Raw genomic sequence first — 16,314 nt, forward strand, 5'->3', positions numbered from 1 at the left:
TGCCCTTGTTTTTAATAGGTTTATTAAAAACCGGGCACTAATTCATCAAAATGGACCTTCACTTTAATAGGTAGTTTATGGGTGTTTAGTGTACTTTGTAGCAGTTTAGTTATGAGTTTTATGTAACAGTTTTGTTGCGTAAAACTCATAACTACTGGTCTCAGATGGCGGTACGGATTGTGTCGATATAGCCTGGAACGCAAGTTTTTTAGCCTCACCGCAAAACTCGTAATGGCAACGCTATGCGAATCCCATGAAAAAAAATAATTTTTTTGAGTGCGGGACTGACGTTGCGTCACAGGCTAAAAGGCTTGCGGTACAGCTATACCAACAAGACTGTTTTAATGCTGAAATGGCCATTTTTTTCAGCGTTAAAACACGAACTCAAAACTCGTAATCTAGGTGTAAGTACCTTAAATGAGAAATGGAATCACAGATTTGAAGAACGTTGTTAAAAGTATATTAGCTACATGAAATCCCAAATTCTCCTTAATTTAGATAGAACATATGATTTTAAATAACTTTTCAATTTACTTCTATTATCAAATTTGCTTCATTTTCTTAGTATCCTTTGTTGAATAAGCAAGAATGCACTACTAATAGCTGGCTGATCAAATCCAGTGAGTCAATCACAAGAAGTATATATGTGCAGACACCAGTCAGCAGCTAGCTCCCAGTAGTACGTTGCTGTTCCTGATCCTACCTAGGTATGCTTTTCAACAAAGGATACCAAGAGAACAATACAAATGTGATTATAGAAGTAAATTGGAAAGCTGTTTAAAATTGCATGTTCTAAAATTAAAATATTTTGGGGTTCATGTCCCTTTAAGCTAGCGTGTATGAATAAAAATGATTTATATGAAGAATTTTGTTATACCAAAATGTATCTAATTGTAAAATAAAGGTGTTTTTTTTTAGTAACTACTGTCTACATTGTCAACTTCCTTCCTTCGTGAAATTAGTTGATTCCTTAGTCTCCCTTTCTTTAAAAAAATGTTTGCAACCGTAAGCAGAGACTATAAATTAAAATTATCATTATGCATCAACAAGAGGCCCAGAGCCAAAAAAACACTAATTTTTACCTGTGATACTGGTGAATGTTTTGAGACCGGCTTTAACGAAGACTGATTTTTACACACACAGAAACATCTATATTGTGTTGTCTGTTGATTCAGATCTATTACTACATTCAATCAGAGTGTAATGCAGAGCCTACACATATTTCCCCAGATCCTGATGCTAGTGAAGCTTTAATCAAAAACAAATCCAGTAGTTATTTCAGGATGATCGTAATCCAGCTTTGAGAGAAAGCCAACAAAATTTAGAATATATTGGGGGCTTCACCTCAGGGATTGCGGAGAGTGTTGACAATCTCTTATAAGAAATCTCACATCTACATTGGTCAAGCTAAGAACAATAGAAGCAGAGCCAATCACAAATTGGAAGGCCATATTGATGGTTTGGAAAAGTATCCATATGCTCTCACATTAGTATTAGGAAATTAATAGATCAAACAATTTTGCATATTGATTATGTGGAAGGAATAAACATGGCAGGATAAACAAAATAGCATTTTGATATTTTTGAATAGAGTGTATTTTTCTTATAAAGAATTTCTTGATCTGGGGGTTCCTTGAGTACCACATTTGCCCAGTCGATAGCTTCCAAGACATTGGACATTTCTCTGTGTGTATAAAACCCACTTCACACTGCATCAAGGTAGACATAAGGAAAGTGTCCTCAGATCCATCAGGAAATGGCTCATAAACTTTACAAAAGTAGACTGGACTTAAAGATATTAAAAAGACCAACATCCTCATCATTGACTCATCACCTTTATTCTGTACAGGAGTCTCAAGAATAAACATGCAATAGAAATGAATATTCTTAAAGAGGAAGGAAATGCCAGACTTGAGCAGGAGCAAGCAGAAGCTGCAAAGAACTATGGTAGGTGTCAAACACGGTTTTCTTAAAGAGATGCAGCTAGCACAACTAAAGAGATTTAAAAATACCATAGAATAGAATCTATATGACCTGGGATAGATCCTAAGTGACCTGCTGTTGATAAGGACAGTTGTACAACAATGCTGCAGGACTGTCCCTATCAATAGGTGGGTCAAGAGCTATCTCTAGCCATTTCCAAGAAGTAGCAATGGATACTACTTTTTAGGAGCCTGTATGGGTAATAGCAACAAGAGCTGCCATTGCTGCCACTGACTCCTCTTCCATAGTGAGCCCTTAACAGTGATGCAGCTGCTCTAGGTGCTATACAGCAGCTGCTTTAATGTATATTACACTCAATGTAGAGGATTAAAAAGAGGATTTTGGTTAACTATCCAATGTAATTTAACCATAGCTGATAGCTATCTGATCCTCTTATTGTGTATAAACCTTACTGTCTTACCACCATTGCAAAATGCCTTAACTACACTGTCCTAAATTCTCTCAATGAAAAATACCTCAGCATTGACATCTTAATCACAGCAATGTCTGAGCCCCCACTGTACTTTAATGCCCTGGTGGGGGTTCAGAATAACTACTAATTATAATGGTGGACACAATTTCTTATTTTTTTTTTAACGCACCTTTTACTGAGTGCACATGCGGCTTAGCGTTCAAGTGAAAGCCAGGACAAGAGTTTTGTAGTTTACCCCATAGAAGTCTAGTAGATGAGAGATTAAGTGCACACGCGCTATCCAACCTCCAGATGTTAGCTCTCCTGAGGCTTTCACTCAAGCACTAACATTTTACTTTCAACTTGTAATGTAGAAGTAAAAATAGCAACCCTATGCATTGCGCTCTGATATTAGCGCATCATAGCACTGACATTTTTTATGCTCCACTAGTAATCTAGGCCTTAAAGAAACAGTGCATTTTAAAATAGTTTTCTCCTTAATTTGTTTTACCAGCTGCAACATATAAAATGTATGAGAAATTGCTCATGTATGCTTCTTTTTGTACATTAAATGATTGGATATGCTCTTTGAGACCACAGGCCATCAAAATAGGATTGCAGTGTTATCAGGTCTCGTTATCTTATTAGTCAAATGCTTCCCTTTCTTATCTCTGTCTCTGTACAATACTTAGAAAGAACAATTTAAAATTAAAATTTTAGATCCTTATCTCTTCCACCTCCCACTATGAGTGTAATTTCTTCTGCTGGTCGTGTTTATATAGTTTGTCAATAGCCTTTACCTAGGTATAGAAGCTTTCAGTGTATGTAGGGATACCACAGGCTAAATCAGCTATTTCAAATGTCAATATAAAGGCTAAGGAGCTATTTGTAAACAATTTAATTATCTCCAGAAGGTAAAATGGATAATTGAGAACAAATTAATGGATAGAACATTTCTGGGTATCATGCCACAGAACTACCCGTGAAAATTCTCCGTCCCCTTAAATCCTGCTGCCCTGGGCACATGCCTATTTGACTTTTTTGCCAATAATTCTTCCCATAATCCCTAAGAATTGGTTAAACCATGCCTTAAAAATATGGATTATTTCACCCTCTACATCATTGAAAAACAAATCCAAATTTTTTGGTCCCACATTGTTAGTTAGGTCATGGTTTTATATAAATTAAAGAGGCTTCTATTATTTTTCCCAAGTATTGCATAAACTTCCAACAAAACGAGGCCTCCCTTAACATTTGAGGGAATGAAGCATACTCAGTAAATAATGATGTTCCACATTTGCTGCTCTTTGTTTATTCAGTGTTTTGGAGATACAACGTACCACTAGCAGCCAGACACTGCTTTCAATGTATATTTTCAAAATTGTCTAACATGGACATAACTCATTAGTGTATCTTAATCAGATCCAATAAAATCAGAAATAGACTGTAATAACGAGACATTTAAGATATAATTTTTTTTATTATTATTATATGCTGATTTAACTGTATGGTGTAACTAAAATAGTTCACTTTTCATTTATTCCAATATTATAAAATTTAAAAAAAAATCTGAAAAAGAGCGCTTTTTTTTGTAGAAACAACTATATATTATATAACAGAAAACAAAATGCTTATTTTGCTAATTCCTACAATTTGTTCATCTTATTCCCTCTGTAGTTCCTTGTATTCTAGTGCATATTTATATACAGCCTTTACCCCAGTCATGGTTGAGTAATATTGCTATTTAAAATATTAGAAATAGGCCTCAAAATAAGTACTGAGGTTCTTTAGTTGCAATTTGCCTCTCCTTTGCTGTTTATCATTTTCCCAATACACTATTTTTTGTTGCACAGAGGGTCTGCAGAGGGATTACAGCTTTCTGGAAGGTTCTTTTAAAACTTACAAGGTAATATGCTCAGAATATTTTCTTCTATAAGTGGCAGATTCTAGTGCTAATGCTGAATTTAGATAAAGATTTTCCTAGAGAACAGCAGTTTCCTGCACAGTAATGAGTTATACATGCTGCCGGGATGTATAACTCACAATGTTTATTTGTCCCAGCACAACCTGCAGGATGTGTAACTCATAACTGTCCTGGAAAACATGACTAAGGTGGCAATCCTAGGAATGAACAAAGATCAAATTGTTGCTAATTTAGCAACATTTAGTGCTATATAGTGTAAATCTTGTTAACACATCTTTATTTGATGTCCCTACAAAATGGTTGAAGTTGATGCTTACAGGGACATTAACACTAAATACATTTCATGCACCTCCCTCTAATTATGGGTGTCACAGTTTTGGAACCTAGGTTTCACTGCAGGTATCTGAAGGAGAGTGGCTGCACATGAGCAAATACCTATCTGCAATATAATGCAGTGAAAACTAGATTTCAACATGGCAGTACCCATGACTAGAGGGAGGTTTGGAATAAACTCATTACTATCCTCATAAAATGTTTTTAGTGTTCAATGTCCCTTTAAATGTAAGGCAAACACAGAAATAACTGATCTTTAACAAATTGGGTTGAATGTAAATTTGCTATTTTGTGTATTTCCTTTGGTGGTGGGATGGCGGTTACATTAAAATAAAGTATCAATCATGTACCAGATGTGGAAACATACAGAGCTAAATTTGATGCAGCACCTCCATACATTGTGTTTTCAACCACAAGCATATTTCTTTATATTTAAGCTGAATTTTAAACATCTTCAGAAATTGGCTGTAGGCAGATAAAAATTAGATTTTATTTTCAGTAGCAAATATTTCAGTGAAGTATTATATCATAGACAAGTATTGTGAAATACTCTGATTCTGATATTACATAACATAAAAATGCTTGAGTTTTGGAATCTGGAATGGTATTTGAGGTGCAAATCACTTACAGTGCTAGGATGAAGCATAGGGTGGAGTTAAACCTTAAAATGTGTGGTGTGCATCTCCTCAGACTTCATCTAACACTCCCACCACAATCAGTTCTAAGTCAATTAATTAACAAGCTTCCATAGAGGCCACAATTAACCTTCCACTACATTAAAGGGGAAAAAATAGTTTGAGATTATAATACAATTTTTTAAATCTGTAGTTAAAACTTTTTCTGTAATTTAACTCTAAGAATTATTATTATTATCATTTATTTGTACTGTATAGCGACGTCAAATTCTGTAGCCCTGGGTACAATGATAGGGGTATACAATGACGAGGATATGCAATAAAATACAAAACTAAACAAATCTAGTACAGGAGTTTCTATAAAGTAATCAGTGACTACATGTTGAAACCTAGGTTTTTCCCCTTATCTGTCTCTTAGCTTGTAAGCCTATGAGCCCAGCTGTTTGTAGATCACTCGCATAAGAGCCAATTACAACAGTACATTTCTTGGCAGGGACCTCTCTACCCATTTGACCCCCTATAAATGTTACCTTGTATACCGCCTATGTTTATAGAGCTGCGGAATCTGTTGGCGCTCTACAAACACCTGATAATAATAATTAAAAAATAAATAATTGTCCAGCAGAAATGGTACATAAGGGGAAAACCTTTGATCCAACATGGAGGCGCCTATTACTTTATAGTAACTAAAATACTTTATAGAAACTAAAATATCTACTGCTTAATATCCCTTTAACACAACATTACCTTTAAACTTGCAGGACCCCTCACACAATGTTCAGCATACCTAGGTAGCACACTGCAGGGATATGGTTCCTTCTGAAAAAGAAATATTGTGTAATAATTTTGTAAGAGGAAACATATGATAGAACCCTTTTGAGCATACCCCCAAAGTAAAATTATTAGGACAAGATAATGCCTTCATAATTCATAAATTAGAAATTGAAATGCAATTAATTTACAATGGTGAAAAGTATTAGAACAGGCAATTAGCAGTGTGTATACACTAGTGATAATTAGTTAGAATCTTATAGTTCACTTACAGTAAATGTATCTTTTGCATTGTGTTCTGCATTTACAAATGTGTATGGACACATTACTGCAGAACATTTTCCAATAGGAAATGTGAATAACTTTAAAAATGTATCTATGCCAAGTAAAATATATTAAGATAAATGCAACATATCCATTTTTGGCCCCTTCAGAATGAGATGTGATTTATAATTATTTTTTTAACCATGTATTTCCCAAGTAATGGGGAACAAAGAAATTAAGAGTATATTGCAGTAATAGTCTTGTGTGAGAAAGCTATGTGTGGGGTTATTTGTGAAGTAATGTATATCCCTGTGTATTGTGTGTACTCTCTTTTATGGAGGAATCAACTATGTAAATGTTAGAAATTTAGGTGGTGATTGGACACTTGTAACCTACTTAACTCTGAAGGCTTATCTTGTATATTTGCTCAGAAAAGCATGATTTTATAACCTTGAAACACAACATAAACTTCACATCCTAAATATCTCAAGAGAAAATAGGTGGTTTCAATTCAGATACTTACATGATGATGATGATGATGATGATGAACTTTTGCTGAAAAGTATTAATGCATTTAATCCAAATACTAATAGAACACAAACATATCCTTGATTAAGAAGCTTAGTATTATGGTTGCAGAATCATCTTTTCTCTGTGACTTTTGCAGGAAAACCTCTTGGAAGAAGTCAATGAAAACTGGTTGAAGAAGGAGCTCAAGTTGAAAGAAATGTTTGAAGATCAAAAGATGGAAGAATTAAGGAGGCAAAGTGAGAGCAGCTAAGACACAATTTATCAGTTGTCTCTACAGTAGACATTCACACATGATTATTTGAAACCGTAAAATAGCTAGAATTTACAGATAACCCTTTGAACCTTTGACTTCTGATCAGACACTTGACACTGCAGCCCCTCTCAGCCACTATCCTACACCAAAACCCCTAGCCCTGCAGGCGGTCTCATCTACATACCCATATCAGATCTCCTGATCATGCAGCACCTCTCAGTCACATACCAACATCAGACCTCAGATTAAATCTCATGCACAGCACTCCTCTGTAAGATACATACTCATGTCACTCAGGTCTTACAACCCCTAGATAAGCCACGTGTCCACAACAACCCTCAGATCAATCACAAAGGTTCTCTAGCCACTTACAATAATGGTGCTGTGCAGGCTGCTCACTTCTGCTTCTGACTCTCAGACTGGTTTACTAGGGTCTGCTTGAGCAGTAAAAGGGGACAGGAAGAAAATACAGGGTCTGGCTGACACAGAAGAGTAACTATTCATACAAGTGTGTCTTGTTGTTCTTATTCAATTCACTAAACTTTCAGTGAAAAGAGACAAGCGGTGCCAATATTTTTTACCTTCAATGGCTTTACTACTTTACAACATGTATGAATGAGCAGGAACATATAGGAATCAGTTGACCAGTATGGATGCTGTTCAACTTTCCATCTCAAATTGTAGTGATTCTATACCATGAACAGCATTTACAGAATACACTACACTAACATGTCTAATAATGTTCGTATAGGTCTTTCCAAGTATATGGGCTCCATGTACTAAGCCGTCAATTCATCCGTCATTGTAGACGCAGCTAAACTCGCCATTACTCGCCGCGGGCGAAATGGTGTCCGCTGTTGCTATGTACTAATAATCCCACAATGAATAGACACGTCTAGCCCGCCGCAAGCAGTGGCGGAATATTGATAAATTTGACGCCTCGCTCGCCGCGACTAAGCTATATTGTGCAGTATGCAGCAAACCAATATAATTTTTGCAACTTTCTCTGGTGCATACTGCATAGCACCACCAGAACGATCAAGACATCGAAACCGCATTTTCAAAAGACCGAAAGTCCTCTCAATAACCCCCCTGGTAGATCAGTGAGCTTCATTGAAACGTACTTGACTTCTGGTCTGTGGGTTGTTATAGGGAGTCAACAGCCATTCTGTACATGAGTACCCTCCATCTCCTAATAGAAGATATAATAAACATAAATATTAATATAAGAATAATTATAAAGATTGAGAACTATACAATACAAATTTAAAGTATACAGATTACAGTTGACAAATTGGGCGCAATTTTTGTACATTGAAATGAGAGACAAATTAGACGCCAGTTATGCTTACCTAGAAGCCATCCTTCAGGCATATTTCCGTCCTCGAACTTCCGGTATAACCCAGTCTGCCTTAAGATGTAAGAATCATGACAGGAGCCAGGAAAGTTAGAACGGACACTGATAATCCTCATGTTGGGGTCACAGACCAGCTGGACATTCAAGGAATGGAAATGCTTTCTATTCCTATAGATCTCCTCACAAGCTTGAAGTGGTCTTACAGCAACATGGGTACAGTCTATGGCACCTAGGACATTGGGCATCCCAGCCATCCTATAGAAATTTGACTTGATAGATTGCCATTCTTCAGGGGTAGATGGCAAACAAATATATCGATGAAAAATAACCATCATAGCCCCAATGACTTTGGATAAGTGGCGTGAAAAAGCAGATTGACTCATTCCAATAATGACACTAGAAACTGCCTGAAAGGAGCCTGTTGCAAAAAAATGCAATGCAGCTAATAGTTTCAGAAGTCCCGGAATAGCTTGTGAACGAGGAGTCATCGGCTCCAAATGATCTTCAATCTCTCAATACAGGTGTAATATGGATTCACGATCAAGCCGGAATCTTTGTATGATCTCTCGGTCAGAAAGGCCGTGCAAACCAACCCGTGGAAGGAATACACGGGGGACACAAACTCTCCTTCTTCTAACCATACGATTAGCGACATTTCCAGTATTCTGTCTTCTAGCCCGGATTTGCATCACGCGGAGAATAAACAAATACAGAATTCTCTCCATAGCTGCTGAAATGAACAATGTAAGTACAATGCTGATATTACTGCCTATTATATATGTCTAGACTGGCGTCTAGAGTGACTTTCCTATTGTTTTGTACCTTGCCCGCCACCTAAAAGGTGGCGAGGAAAAAATAACGAGGTGGGGGCGGAGATTGACGCGAGCGGAAAAATAGATTTTTTAGTACATTCGTTTTTGGCGAGTTGGTGGTCAAATGTGTCTAATTACAGTGAAAAATGGAGAGGTAGCGAGGTTTGGCGGATAAGTACGCTCGCAATTTTAAAGATACGAGTTTTAACATAGTTGACGGCCTTGTACATATCAGTTTGCGAGTTTTGACGCGAGATTTGTTGCGGGTAGCTCGCTGACTGCTTAGTACATGGAGCCCTATATGTTACTTGCTTACTTTAGCAAAGTGTGTTGTGCTTTTACATTATTTAAGTGCCTCAAAAAGCAAAAAGGTGTTGAAGTAATGACAAAAACTAATGTTTTTAAATTTGGTTGTGTGTGAGAAATGTATATGTAAATGCATTTGTTATAATTGCTCCAGCAGCACAGTGCAGTGGCAGCTTAGCAAACTTCTCATATTGTCATGTATGTACAAATAAATATCATATTCTTTCTCAGAGCATGAGCTGCTGGATGAGTTTGAAGAAGAGAAAAAAGTCCTGAAGAAGAGGGAATATGAAGAACTGACTATGCTACAGCAGAGCAATGCGAGGCAGATGGATGTAAGTTTTTTGTAGTGTCACTAAGTTCAAATGTAAATTATCTGCCAATACTTTGTACAGGTCTTTTAAACATACACATATGTACTTAATCAGAAATGCTAAAGCTAATGCTTCCTTACGGAAGGAAAGTCACAGTAATTTTTGCTTGTCATCATTAGAGGGGCATTATACCCAAATGTTGAAGCACTTAAAAAACTGTAAAAAGCTGACTAGAAAACATCACCTGAACATCTCTATGTAAAAAAAAGACAATATTTTTCCTCTGTAGCCACATCCCATTGTAAAGGGAATTTAAGCAGCCAATCAGGATGCTTGTCCCGGGACTTGTAAAGGAATGTTTACTATGAAATCTCGTGATATTTCAGTGAAATCTCATAAGATCATAGAAAAGCAAAGTGAAGCTGATGAAGCTGTATTATGTCCTTTAATAGGTTAGTTATTTTTCTGCTGAGGCCAATTAGGAACAGTTATTAATGCTATATTCTACACAATATATATGTCTGCTCTTTTAATAGGAGTTGGAACTCACACAAAATTTTCTTAATTAAATAACAGGAAAAGTAGACTAGATAAATAATTATGTATATTGCAAAGTTGTTTTTTTGCTATATATAATTAAAGATTTTGTATTAAAATATGACAGTGTTTAATGTCCCTTTAAGACACTGAGTGAATATAATCAGACAGAAGTGAAAAAGAATTAGAATATATCTTTTTAGAAAACAATACTAATCAGGAAATTAATCTCTCAGAAAGTTTACATAAACTGGTTTACTAGGGACTAGCTGTTTTATTTATGAATTAGTGATGTAGGGGACATTGCGCTGGGGTTTCAACCTCCAGTACCACTTTCACTGCCAGAGAGGGCTGCTGTGTTGCAATTCTCTCTGGCATCCAGTATGTTAAATCAACCCTAACCCTAAGTACTACTATGTTGCCACTCTTTTTTCATTGAGATTGTAAATGACACGTTTATTGGGGTGGAATGCTATTGATAGCAAGACTTCTATACAGATAGCATACCTCCCAACATTTCAAAATCCAAAAGAGGGACTCCCCCCCGCACTGAGCAAACATGTGATATTTAGTGGGCAGGAGCAGATATGGGGTCTGGAGAGTGGGTTTAAAGGAACACTAAATACATTTTTTTCCCCATTATTCATGTACAGAATATAATTTTAAACAACATTCCAATTTACTTCTATTATCTAATTTGCGTAATTCTTTAGATATTCTTTGTTGAAGAAATAGCAATGCACATGGGTGAGCCGATCACACGAGGCATCTGTGCAGCCACCAATCAGCAGCTAGTGAGCCTTTCTAGATATGCTTTTCAGCACAGGATATCAAGAGAATGGAGCAAGTTAGATAATAGAAGTAAATTAGAAAGCTGTTTAAAATTGCATACTCTTTCTAAATCATAAAAGAAAACATTGGGGTTTCATGTCCCTTTAACAAGTGGAAGAACATAACACAAAGTTTTTTAAAAAAAAGTATAAGCACTCTGATAACTGACTTTTGTTACTAGGGGGATGCTTTCTGGTTACCTAGGTAACCACACCAAGCCTCCTCCCCCAGTCTGCAATCGGTAATGTATGCAGACTTTGCTTGAAGCAAACGTTTTAACTGACAGCAGAAGGAATATTCCTAACAAATTAAAGCTGCTACTTTTTTGTACAATGTTTTTCTTATGTTAGTACATGATACTCCAGAGATTTAGCAGGTATTAAGTGTTCTGTGTAAGAAAAAAAAAAAGGCATTTGAAGCAGTATATAAATCCCACAAAAACTTTAGCCCTGTATACAACGTTCAAATAATTTGATTACGCTGCCGAACAGTTCAGAGACCACTACAGATCACTCTGCAAAAAAATGTAACTATTCAGCTGAGCAGTCACATTACCCTGGCTGCTGCAGCGCGGCAGCCTCCCCCCCCCCCCGGACCGCCGCGCCCCCCCAAAACTACACACAGTCATCTGACTTTCTTTCATGTAATTGGCAAGAGTCCATGAGCTAGTGACGTATGGGATATACAATCCTACCAGGAGGGGCAAAGTTTCCCAAACCTCAAAATGCCTATAAATACACCCCTCACCACACCCACAATTCAGTTTTACAAACTTTGCCTCCTATGGAGGTGGTGAAGTAAGTTTGTGCTAAGATTTCTACGTTGATATGCGCTTCTAAGCATTTTGAAGCCTGATTCCTCTCAGAGTACAGCGAATGTCAGAGGGATGTGAAGGGAGTATCACCTATTGAATACAATGGTCTTCCTCTAGGGGATCTATTTAATAGGTTCTCTGTTATCGGTCGTAGAGATTCATCTCCTACCTCCCTTTTCAGATCGACAATATACTCTCATATACCATTACCTCTACTGATAACTGTTTCAGTACTGGTTTGGCTATCTGCTATATGTGGATGGGTGTCTTTCGGTAAGTATGTTTTTATTACTTAAGACACCTCAGCTATGGTTTGGCACTTTATGCATTAATATAAAGTTCTAAATATATGTATTGTACTTATATTTGCCATGAATCAGGTTCATGTATTTCCTTTTTGCAGACTGTCAGTTTAATATTTGGGGAAAATAAACATATTAAAAAATATTTTTCTTACCTGCGATTTTAAATTGACTACATTTCTTTCATGTAATTAGCAAGAGTCCATGAGCTAGTGACGTATGGGATATACATTCCTACCAGGAGGGGCAAAGTTTCCCAAACCTCAAAATGCCTATAAATACACCCCTCACCACACCCACAATTCAGTTTTACAAACTTTGCCTCCTATGGAGGTGGTGAAGTAAGTTTGTGCTAGATTCTACGTTGATATGCGCTCCGCAGCAAGTTGGAGCCCGGTTTTCCTCTCAGCGTGCAATGAATGTCAGAGGGATGTGAGGAGAGTATTGCCTATTTGAATGCAGTGATCTCCTTCTACGGGGTCTATTTCATAGGTTCTCTGTTATCGGTCGTAGAGATTCATCTCTTACCTCCCTTTTCAGATCGACGATATACTCTTATTTATATACCATTACCTCTGCTGATTCTCGTTTCAGTACTGGTTTGGCTTTCTACAAACATGTAGATGAGTGTCCTGGGGTAAGTAAATCTTATTTTCTATGACACTCTAAGCTATGGTTGGGCACTTTGTTTATAAAGTTCTAAATATATGTATTCAAACATTTATTTGCCTTGACTCAGAATGTTCAACATTCCTTATTTTCAGACAGTCAGTTTCATATTTGGGATAATGCATTTGAATCAATCATTTTTTTACCTTAAAATTTGACTCTTTTTTCCCTGTGGGCTGTTAGGCTCGCAGGGGCTGAAAATGCTTCATTTTATTGCGTCATTCTTGGCGCGGACTTTTTTGGCGCAAAATATCTTTTCCGTTTCCGGCGTCATACGTGTCGCCGGAAGTTGCGTCATTTTTTGACGTTCTTTTGCGCCAAAAATGTCGGCGTTCCGGATGTGGCGTCATTTTTGGCGCCAAAAGCATTTAGGCGCCAAATAATGTGGGCGTCTTATTTGGCGCTAAAAAATTTGGGCGTCGCTTTTGTCTCCACATTATTTCAGTCTCATTTTTCATTGCTTCTGGTTGCTAGAAGCTTGTTCTTTGGCATTTTTTCCCATTCCTGAAACTGTCATTTAAGGAATTTGATCAATTTTGCTTTATATGTTGTTTTTTCTCTTACATATTGCAAGATGTCTCACGTTGCATCTGAGTCAGAAGATACTTCAGGAAAATCGCTGTCTAGTGCTGGAACTACCAAAGCTAAGTGTATCTGCTGTAAACTTTTGGTAGCTATTACTCCCGCTGTTGTTTGTATTAATTGTCATGACAAACTTGTTAATGCAGATAATATTTCCTTTAGTAATGTACCATTGCCTGTTGAAGTTCCTTCAACATCTAAGGTGCAGAATGTTCCTGATAACATAAGAGATTTTGTTTCTGAATCCATCAAGAAGGCTATGTCTGTTATTTCTCCTTCTAGTAAACATAAAAAATCTTTTAAAACTTCTCTCTCTACAGATGAATTTTTAAATGAACATCATCATTCTGATTCTGATGACTCTTCTGGTTCAGAGGATTCTGTCTCAGAGATTGATGCTGATAAATCTTCATATTTATTTAAAATGGAATTTATTCGTTCTTTACTTAAAGAAGTACTAATTGCTTTAGAAATAGAGGATTCTGGTCCTCTTGATACTAATTCTAAACGTTTAGATAAGGTATTTAAATCTCCTGTGGTTATTCCAGAAGTTTTTCCTGTTCCTAATGCTATTTCTGAAGTAATTTCCAAAGAATGGGATAAATTGGGTAATTCATTTACTCCTTCTAAACATTTTAAGCAATTATATCCTGTGCCGTCTGACAGATTAGAATTTTGGGACAAAATCCCTAGAGTTGATGGGGCTATTTCTACCCTTGCTAAACGTACTACTATTCCTACGTCAGATGGTACTTCGTTTAAGGATCCTTTAGATAGGAAAATTGAATTCTTTCTAAGAAAAGCTTATCTGTGTCCAGGTAATCTTCTTAGACCTGCTATATCATTGGCTGATGTTGCTGCAGCTTCAACTTTTTGGTTGGAAACTTTAGCGCAACAAGTAACAGATCATGATTCTCATAATATTATTATTCTTCTTCAGCATGCTAATAATTTTATCTGTGATGCCATTTTTGATATTATCAGAGTTGATGTCAGGTTTATGTCTCTAGCTATTTTAGCTAGAAGAGCTTTATGGCTTAAGACTTGGAATGCTGATATGGCTTCTAAATCAACTCTACTTTCCATTTCTTTCCAGGGTAACAAATTATTTGGTTCTCAGTTGGATTCTATTATCTCAACTGTTACTGGTGGGAAAGGAACTTTTTTACCACAGGATAAAAAATCTAAGGGTAAAAACAGGGCTAATAATCGTTTTCGTTCCTTTCGTTTCAACAAAGAACAAAAGCCTGATCCTTCATCCTCAGGAGCAGTTTCAGTTTGGAAACCATCTCCAGTCTGGAATAAATCCAAGCCTGCTAGAAAGGCAAAGCCTGCTTCTAAGTCCACATGAAGGTGCGGCCCTCATTCCAGCTCAGCTGGTAGGGGGCAGGTTATGTTTTTTCAAAGAAATTTGGATCAATTCTGTTCACAATCTTTGGATTCAGAACATTGTTTCAGAAGGGTACAGAATTGGTTTCAAGATGAGACCTCCTGCAAAGAGATTTTTTCTTTCCCGTGTCCCAGTAAATCCAGTGAAAGCTCAAGCATTTCTGAATTGTGTTTCAGATCTAGAGTTGGCTGGAGTAATTATGCCAGTTCCAGTTCCGGAACAGGGGATGGGGTTTTATTCAAATCTCTTCATTGTACCAAAGAAGGAGAATTCCTTCAGACCAGTTCTGGATCTAAAAATATTGAATCGTTATGTAAGGATACCAACGTTCAAAATGGTAACTGTAAGGACTATCTTGCCTTTTGTTCAGCAAGGGCATTATATGTCCACAATAGATTTACAGGATGCATATCTGCATATTCCGATTCATCCAGATCATTATCAGTTCCTGAGATTCTCTTTTCTGGACAAGCATTACCAGTTTGTGGCTCTGCCGTTTGGCCTAGCTACAGCTCCAAGAATTTTTACAAAGGTTCTCGGTGCCCTTCTGTCTGTAATCAGAGAACAGGGTATTGTGGTATTTCCTTATTTGGACGATATCTTGGTACTTGCTCAGTCTTTACATTTAGCAGAATCTCATACGAATCGACTTGTGTTGTTTCTTCAAGATCATGGTTGGAGGATCAATTTACCAAAAAGTTCATTGATTCCTCAGACAAGGGTAACCTTTCTGGGTTTCCAGATAGACTCAGTGTCCATGACTCTTGTCCATGACAAGAGACGTCTAAAATTGATTTCAGCTTGTCGAAACCTTCAGTCACAATCATTCCCTTCGGTAGCCTTATGCATGGAAATTCTAGGTCTTATGACTGCTGCATCGGACGCGATCCCCTTTGCTCGTTTTCACATGCGACCTCTTCAGCTCTGTATGCTGAATCAATGGTGCAAGGATTACACAAAGATATCTCAATTAATATCTTTAAAACCGATTGTACGACACTCTCTAACGTGGTGGACAGATCACCTTCGTTTAATCCAGGGGGCTTCTTTTGTGCTTCCGACCTGGACTGTAATTTCAACAGATGCAAGTCTCACAGGTTGGGGAGCTGTGTGGGGATCTCTGACGGCACAAGGAGTTTGGGAATCTCAGGAGGTGAGATTACCGATCAATAGTTTGGAACTCCGTGCAATTTTCAGAGCTCTTCAGTTTTGGCCTCTTCTGAAGAGAGAATCGTTCATTTGTTTTCAGACAGACAATGTCACAACTGTGGCATACATCAATCATCAAGGAGGG

The sequence above is a fragment of the Bombina bombina genome, chromosome 1, assembly GCF_027579735.1.
Source record: "Bombina bombina isolate aBomBom1 chromosome 1, aBomBom1.pri, whole genome shotgun sequence".
NCBI lineage: Eukaryota > Metazoa > Chordata > Amphibia > Anura > Bombinatoridae > Bombina > Bombina bombina.